We start from the raw sequence: 8,672 nt of genomic DNA, 5'->3' as shown, positions 1-8,672 counted from the left end.
ACGCGACAAAAACTGCTACGAATTACGAACTTTGGAAATAAAAAGGATCGACTTTAAAATGTTCATAAATCATGAAATTTTTACAAAGAGTAGTAAATTGAGTTTCTTAACTGCCATAAAAATTTCAAATGAAAATAATGAAAACGGACTTAAAACACTTCGAAAAAGGAAACGACCGTAATGTGAATAAGGACTTAAAGAAATGATAAGGGTAATATAAGTTGAGATGGTGCATAATAAGTAGCACATGAGTGCGAGTCGCCGTAAATTAAGAACGGGACCTAACAAAATGAATTATGTTTATGATTATAGATTTCCGAGCGGAACCTAGAGCATCCTCCACCTCGAGATACCCAGGCAAGTTTACGAACCCAACTCCATTTACTGTTGTATTGTGAAAGGATTGTTTATTATCATTGCATAAATGCCATGCTTGCCATGATACTTAGTAATTGAGTTTTCACATAATGTAGCGATGTACGATAAGCATATATCGTAAAAATTTAACTCCGCTATAAGCGTGACGTATAATTATAAGACCGAGAGTCGGTAGGGATATCAAAATAAAAACCAGGGAATTATTCCGATGATAGTACAGGATGATTAAAAGTCCATAGTAGTACATTTTAAACGACTCAACGTCCACTTACGAAATGTTAAATACCTTGAACTTTTATTAAAGCAATTTCCAAAGATCGTATTCCCTCAATTATACTTTATTGCTCGAATAATAAATATTTATTAACTACTCATTTATTATGGATGAAGTAATTCTCCAGCGAATATTTATTTCAAACTCGATTAAATATTAAAGATTATTATATTACTTAAACATAAATAAGTTGAGGAATATTATTTCAAAATTCTTTTAAAAGTATAACTATTTGAGGTTTAATTATTTAACGATTAATATTTAATTATTAATTATTTATTAAAGGATCTATTTATGATTTAAAAATCATGAAACCTGATCTAATATACTTTTCTGATTTTCGGAAAATCATTCGAATAATTTCAAATCGTCGGAGAATATTATCTCGACTTATTTTAAATATTTTGAATATAGTTTTGAAAGAAACTTCCCCTTATTTACTTATTTGTTGAATATACCCGGGCCGAATGGGGAAGTGTATAAAGCCCAAATGCGGAAAGGGTGATAACCGGGATACGAAGGTGTCATCCTTCTACTTGTAGAAAAGGTTACTATTTCCGTAGTACGACTGATCATCGTATGCGGTGGCTCCAATGAATGTCATATTCTTCCGATTGGAATTGTGATGCAATACCGTAACCCAAGCCTAGGTGCTGGGTTTACCATTAAGGTATTCGCAGGATAATAATCCATTAAAGAATTGTTTTCATAAGAAGGTGTGTATCACCAAGGAAAACTATTTTTGAATAAAACATAATTATCATATATGACATTTTACTTGAGTTTATCATACAGCCATTTCATACTGTAAATTATTATGCTGGGCATTATAGCTCACACTTGTTTTCTTAAATTAACACAACACAATAGTGAATCAAGATGCCTATCATGAAACTCACAGCCAGGAAATGGGTAGGAAATGCCCAGCTATTCCATAGGATGTTTGGTGTTGTACCACAGGTAGAGCGAATAAGCTGGATTGGTTTTCAGTTGTTTTTAGTCCAGCTTATTTACAAGTATGACTTATGTAAGGTAATGAATAAGAAACAAATATTTGGCCAACGGACTATCCTTACTTAAAGGTTATTCCCCGGTAAGACTTAATTACTTTTGGGTTGTAATAATTATCACTTTGTGAATTTATTTACTCTAGTAATGAATGGTTCATTTCCAAGACAATAACCTATAAGTGCGTGTGTGTGGTAAGTGCGGGGTCGTGAAGTGTGAGTATTTATATATTGTGATGCGAGGTATGTGGTATATAGTATTTAAGATGGAGTGGCCTCCTAGATCCTTGACCCCGGATTTTGTGGCGCCACAACGTGACTGGAGATTCTACCCTGCACACTGAGTTCAAGGAAAGAGATGGCCCAAGTATTACTTTTGGAGATGACAGCAAAGGTTATACTGTGGGATATGGCTTGATATCAAAAGATAATGTCATCATTGAAGAAGTTGCCCTAGTGGATGGTCTCAAGCATAATTTGTTAAGTATCATCCAGCTTTATGATAAGGGAAACTCAGTTACCTTCAATTCAGAAGCCTGTGTTGTGACAAAAAAAGAGCAACAAAATGGTTCTCACTGAAGTGAGAAAAGGAAATGTGTACTTAGCTGACTTCAACTCATCAAATGAAGAATCAGTTACTTGTCTTCTCAGTAAAACAAGTCAAGATTAAAGTTGGCTTTGGCACAAGAAGCTGTCTCATCTAAACTTCAAGACCATAAATGAACTTGTCAAGAAAGAACTAGTTAGAGGTATTCCTCAAGTGGAGTTTACTAAGGATGGATTGTGTGATGCCTTCCAGAAAGGAAAGCAGATCAAAGCATTATTTAGAAAGAAGCTTGACTCAATAATTGAAGAACATTTGTAATTGTTACACATGGATTTGTTTGGACCAGTCAATATGTTGTCCATCTCAAGAAAAAGATTTTGCCTAGTAATTGTGGATGATTTCTCAAAGTTCTCTTAGACATATTTCCCAAAGTCCAAAGATGAAGCTAGTGAAATCATCATCAATCACATAAGGCAAGTCAACAATCATCCTGATTTTAAAGTAAGAAGAATCAGGAGTGACAATGGAACTGAGTTCAAGAACTTTGTGATGAGATCATTTTGTGAAAAAAATGGGATTATGCATGAGTTTTCTGCAGCAAGAACTCCATAACAAAATAGAGTAGTGGAAAGAAAGAACAGATCTCTTATTGAAGCTGCAAGGATAATGCTTGAAGAATCAAAGTTACCAACATACTTTTGGGCTGAAGCTGTGAATACTGTCTGTTACACTCAAAATATCTCTTTGGTAAATCAAGCAAAGTGCATGACACCCTACCAATTGTTCAAGAATAGGAAGACAACTCTAAATTTTCTTCATGTCTTTGGCTGCAAATGGTACATCTTATGGAATCAGTACATGTTATGTTTGATGATAAAAAGATTGAAGGACTGTAAGATGGAGATTTCCATGAAAGCCTCAAGTTTGATAATGTGGAGATGGTTAGTGATCACAGTGATGATGAAAGTGATCAAGAAATAGTTACTAAGGAAAATGCATAAAAATCTACAACTAATGAAGCACATAATTCAACATCTGTCGAGTTACAAAATGCTTCATCCGTCGGGAGATAATTTGCCTTATCCGTCGAGAGACAATCAGCTTCATCCATCGAGATACAAACTGCATCATCTGTCAGAATAATGAGAGAAACTGAGAGTCAAAACATATCACCTACAGATAGTACCCCTTTCTCAAATCAAAGATTCACAAACTCAGGGGGAGTTTCTAATAATCAAAACTCAGTCACACATCAAAACAACATTGAGGCCTCTTCATCTAGAGCTAATCTACCTCAACAAAGAAAATGGACTAAAGATCACCCTTTTGAGCTCATCATTGGTGATGCATCTTCTAGAGTTTAAATAAGGAGAGCAACTCAAGAAGAATGTCTGTGTAGCAGCTTCCTATCTAAGGAAGAACCAAAGAAGGTAGAAGAAGCTTTGTTGGATCATGATTGGATTTTAGCTATGCAGGAGGAGCTAAACCAATTTGAAAGGAACAAGGTATGGAAGCTGGTACCCAAACCTAAAGGAAAGAATCCAATTGACACCAAGTGGGTATTCAGAAACAAGATGGATGAAAATGGCATAGTGGTCAGGAAAAAAGCTAGATTGGTTGTTAAGGGCTAATATCAACAAGAAGGAATAGATTTTGATGAAACTTTTGCTCTTGTTGCAAGACTTGAAGCCATCAGAATTTTCTTAGACTATGCAGCCCATGCTAATTTCAAGGTCTATCAAACAGATGTCAAAAGTGCCTTTCTGAATGGAGATTTGGAGGAGGAAGTCTATGTCAGTCAACCTCCCGGCTTTGAAGATCCAAATTTTCCAGAATATGTCTACTATCTTTTGAAAGAACTTTATGGACTAAAGCAAGCACCTAGAGCCTAGTATGACACTTTATCAAAGTTTCTTTTGGAAAATCACTTCACAAGAGGTACTGTTGATAAAACTTTATTCTTTAGAAATGTTAATGGCTCTAGTGTACTTGTTCAAATTTATGTAGATGATATTATATTTGACTCTACAGATGAAAAACTTTGCAAAAAGTTAGCCAAACTGATGCAAAGTAAGTATGAAATGAGCATGATGGGAGAACTAACTTACTTTCTTGGTTTATAAGTTAAGCAAGTTAGTGATGGAATATTCATTAGTCAAACTAAATATATTCATGATCTTTTAAAGAAGTTTGATCTAATGGATTGCACATCTGCAAAATCTCCGATGGCCACTGCAACTAAACTTGAATTAAACACTACTGAAAAGTTTATGGATATTTCAAGTTATAGGGGCATGGTTGGCTCACTTCTGTACTTAACAGCTAGTAGGCCAGATATAATGTTTGCTACTTGTCTTTGTGCTAGATTTCAGGCTGATCCTAGAGAATCTCACTTAGTAGCTATAAAGAGAATTTTCAGATATCTCAAGGGAACTCCAAAACTTGGCATTTGGTACCCTAGAGATTCTGGTTTTGATCTAACTAGTTATTCAGATGCAGATTATGCAGGTTGTAAAATAGACAGAAAAGGTACAACAGGAACCTGTTAATTTCTAGGAAACAAGCTTGTGTCATGGTTCAGTAAAAAATCAAAATTTAGTTTCTACTTCTACAGCTGAAGCTGAATATATTGTTGCTGGTAGTTGTTGTGCACAGATTTTGTGGATGAAAAACCAATTGTTGGACTATGGTCTACAAGTGGACAGAATTCCCATTTTCTGTGATAACACAAGTGTAATTGCCATCACTAAAAATCCAGTATATCATTCAAGAATAAAGCACATAGACATCAAGTACCACTACATTAAGGAACATGTGATGAATGGTACTGTGGAACTTTATTTTGTTCCAAGTGAAAAGCAGCTTGCAGATATCTTTACCAAGCCACTTGATGAATCCACCTTTTCAAGGTTGGTAAGTGAGTTAGGTATGCTTACCTATTCTTGAACCATTTTAGATATTTTTGCAAGTTATAATGCAGCCAGAAACTTAATTGATTTTTCTACTGTGGATGAAATTTTGGCTAAGTCACAATTTACATCCCGACGGATGCTCATTATTCATCGAGTTTGATCATCTGTCGGAATATTATTTGTTAATAAAATCAATTACTTTTCTGGATTATTTTATAACCCGACAGATAATTATTTTACTCTCATCCGTCAAATTGTCTCAATCTTAGCTGTTAAAACTCTGAACATTATCCATCGGGTATACTTACAGTTTGTAGGTATAACATGACGAATGCTTGACAGAATTTTGACAGTTTATTTATTTTTAAACGACTATTTTGGGCTATTTTGATTGGTTACTTTATTTCACTTTATTATTTTTGACAGTTTATTTCTGAGATAGTATAAAAGCAGATTTCATTTTTATTCTATTCTTTTATCATTCTCAAAACAATTGCTCTAACTTTTTTCTTCTCAAAAGCAGATACTCTCTCTGCAAATTTCCATATCTTAACAATGGCACCAGTAGTCAAAATCATGTCCCAGTCTGGATTTATCTATGAAAAGAACAACTTCGTAGCTCTTGTGAACAAGGAGATTTCACAATCTGGAGACTTTCATAAGATGATGGACTTTGTGAAGGGCTGTCAACTCAGTTATGCTATGCTGGAATTACCCACAATCTACTGTGAAGTTGTGGAGGAGATATGGACAACTGCTGTGTACCAATCTTTTTACAAGACCATAACTTTCTCTCTTAAAGGTGACATTATCAAAGCATGCTTTAAAATTTCAGATAACACTACTACTGTTCCACACACTGATGATAACTTAGTTACCATGCTAAATTCTATGGGCTATGCACTTTCTACCTCTAAGCTAAGTGAGATTAGGAGGCTAGGTCTTAGAAAGGAATGGAGCTATCTGTGTGATGTGGTAACTAAGATATTTTCTGATAACGTGAGCAATTTTGATTCTGTTAATATTTTCATGCTTTATATGCTAGTTACTGATAAGTACTTTAACTTCAGTGACTTGATCATGTTTGAGTTAGGTTATAAGTTAGGGGAACTTAATAAGAGAGGTAAAAGTGTCTATTATGCTAGATTTTTTATGATGCTTGATGACCATGTTATTGAGAACATTGTTGTTGAGAACCCAACCAACAAACTGAATTGTTTGGTTCAAGAAAGGAGAATCATTGCAAATCTCAATAGAGCAAGTCACCACAAAGAGGTGCCCCTCTACTACTTTCCAATCATGGAGGGCCCTCAGGTAAGTGATAAGTGGATTTCATATCTACTTGGAATGCTTCATTTCAGGCTTAAGTTAGTGTTTTGGACTCAAGTTATTGGTATTTTTGATGTGTTTTTGTGTTATTGAATTTCAGGCATCAGTTAAATGAAGAAAGGAGGTTTTCAAAGAAATATGCTCAAAATATATCATAACTGGAAGCTTAGTCCATTCTTAAGTTGTATAAAATCTCGTTAGCTTCGCGTGGGCAGTTGAATCATCTAATTCTGACGAGCAGAACTCAAGATATGGCCAAAAGAAGATTTGTCAGAAAAATTCCAAAATCCTGATTTTAGTCGAAATTGAAGATTTTGAGAGTCCTGGTCATCCTGGAGCCTATATATACCAATAAAAGACATTTTTAACAAGAAGGAGGCCTAGGAGAGCAATAAGAAGACCTAGAGAGTACGAGAAGGCTACAGAGAAGAAGACTCTTATTTTCTTCAATATAGTTGATACTTGGATGCTTGTTTTCGATTTGTTCTTGAACCCTAGTACTCTTATATTATTTACTATCATGCTTTTATTAGAACCCATGGTGATGATGAGTTCGATTATGAACTAATCGTTATCGTGGGGTTCTAACGGATTTACTTATGTATTTCAATAGTTAATTTGTTTCAATATCTTGGCGTGTGATGATTGATTGATATCCTAGTATTGGTTGTGCTTATTCATCTTATGTGTGTAGCTAACATATAAGATAGCGTGTTAATCTCTATTAAAGTGAAAGTGAATATAGAGATTTAGAACTTGCCTTGCTAGCATAGGTTCATGTTTATTGTTATGCATGATTCGTAGGTAATTTCATCTTACTTGCCCTATGTAATCACGATAGATAACTTGCGCATTAAATCGTTATGTTTTTAATTCTTATAGACATATAAGAACTAAGCATAATTGGTGTCTATTCAACTTCTATCTCTTTTGTGGATGCTTGGTAGTAGGGTATTCGTACAATGAAAGTTAGCGTTTACTAGTTTCGTGTTATCTGATTAGTATCATCACCATTACATGCTAAGGTTAAGAAAAAAAGGCTATTGAATGAAGTATTTAATAAAGTTAGAATCCCATGTTTGTCTCATATAATAAACAACCCTCTTTACTCTCTTAGTTATAATTGTTAGTTTAACTCTTAGTTTAATCAAAACCCAATTTGTTATTTGTCTTAGCATTGAATGATAACCATACATTGTTGCATAGGTGCATAAATTGAACTTAACCTAAACCAGTCTCTATGAGAACGAATCTAATTTATATCTTATACTACTTGCGAACGCGTATACTTGCGTGTAATTTAGCGTGTGTTTTCGCCCTAACAAGTTTTTGGCTCCGCTGCCGGGGGCTCGATGTTGTTAATTAATTAGTTTATGTGCTTGTCATCAATGGTCATTAAAGTTCACTGACTCAGACTCTTTTACTTTCACGGCTTACTTGTTGTGTTTCAGGTACTCGCTACAATGGGAGATTTAGCAGCACAGATGAAAGCCTTGATGGATTTTTCTCAACCCAAGATCAATGACATTCAATCTAGCATTGTCAGGCCAGCTATCACAACTAATACCTTTGAGATCAAGCCTGACATAATTCAATGGGTGCAGAATTCAATCCAGTTTGGGGGTTCTCCAACGGAAGATCCCAATATGCACATTAGGGATTTCATTGAGATATGCGACACCTTCAAGTTCAACGTTGTTTCTGAAGATGCTGTGAAGCTGAGACTATTCCCATTCTCTCTGAGGGACAAGGCTAAGAGCTGGTTACACTCTCTACCAGCTAGTTTGATTACTACTTGGGAATATCTTGCTCAAAATTTTCTCACTAAATTCTTCCCTATGGCAAAGACAGCTGTAATCAGGAATGCTCTTACTCAATTTGTGTAGCAATCAGGAGAATCTTTATATAAAGCTTGGGAGCGCTACAAGGAGATGCTTAGGAAGTGTCCTCATCATGGAATGCCTTATTGGATGATCATCAATTGATTTTATAATGGTTTGGGAGCACAGTCCAGACCCATGATCGATGCAGCATCAGGTGGAGTCGTATAGGCTAAGAGCTACGATAAAGCTTATGATCTAATTGAACTGATGGTTGCTAATGAATATCAGTATCCAACTCAGAGATTGCCACAGGGAAAGGTAGTAGGAGTTCTTCAAGTGGATACAGCTACGACTATCACTGCTCAACTAAAGAAGTTGTCTATGAAGATCGATTCTTTGGCT

General features: G+C 35.1%; 1 non-coding gene across 1 annotated transcript; it reads right to left on the bottom strand.

Annotated features, from left to right (window-relative positions):
- Positions 1-8,300: 8,300 nt before the first annotated feature.
- LOC141716447 (small nucleolar RNA R71) lies at positions 8,301-8,407 on the bottom strand. The gene has a single exon (XR_012573157.1). It is a non-coding gene; the product is annotated as a small nucleolar RNA R71 (small nucleolar RNA).
- Positions 8,408-8,672: the final 265 nt, after the last annotated feature.

Source organism: Apium graveolens, chromosome 3 (genome assembly GCF_009905375.1).
Source record: "Apium graveolens cultivar Ventura chromosome 3, ASM990537v1, whole genome shotgun sequence".
NCBI lineage: Eukaryota > Viridiplantae > Streptophyta > Magnoliopsida > Apiales > Apiaceae > Apium > Apium graveolens.
This window is presented reverse-complemented; position numbering and strand designations above follow the sequence as displayed.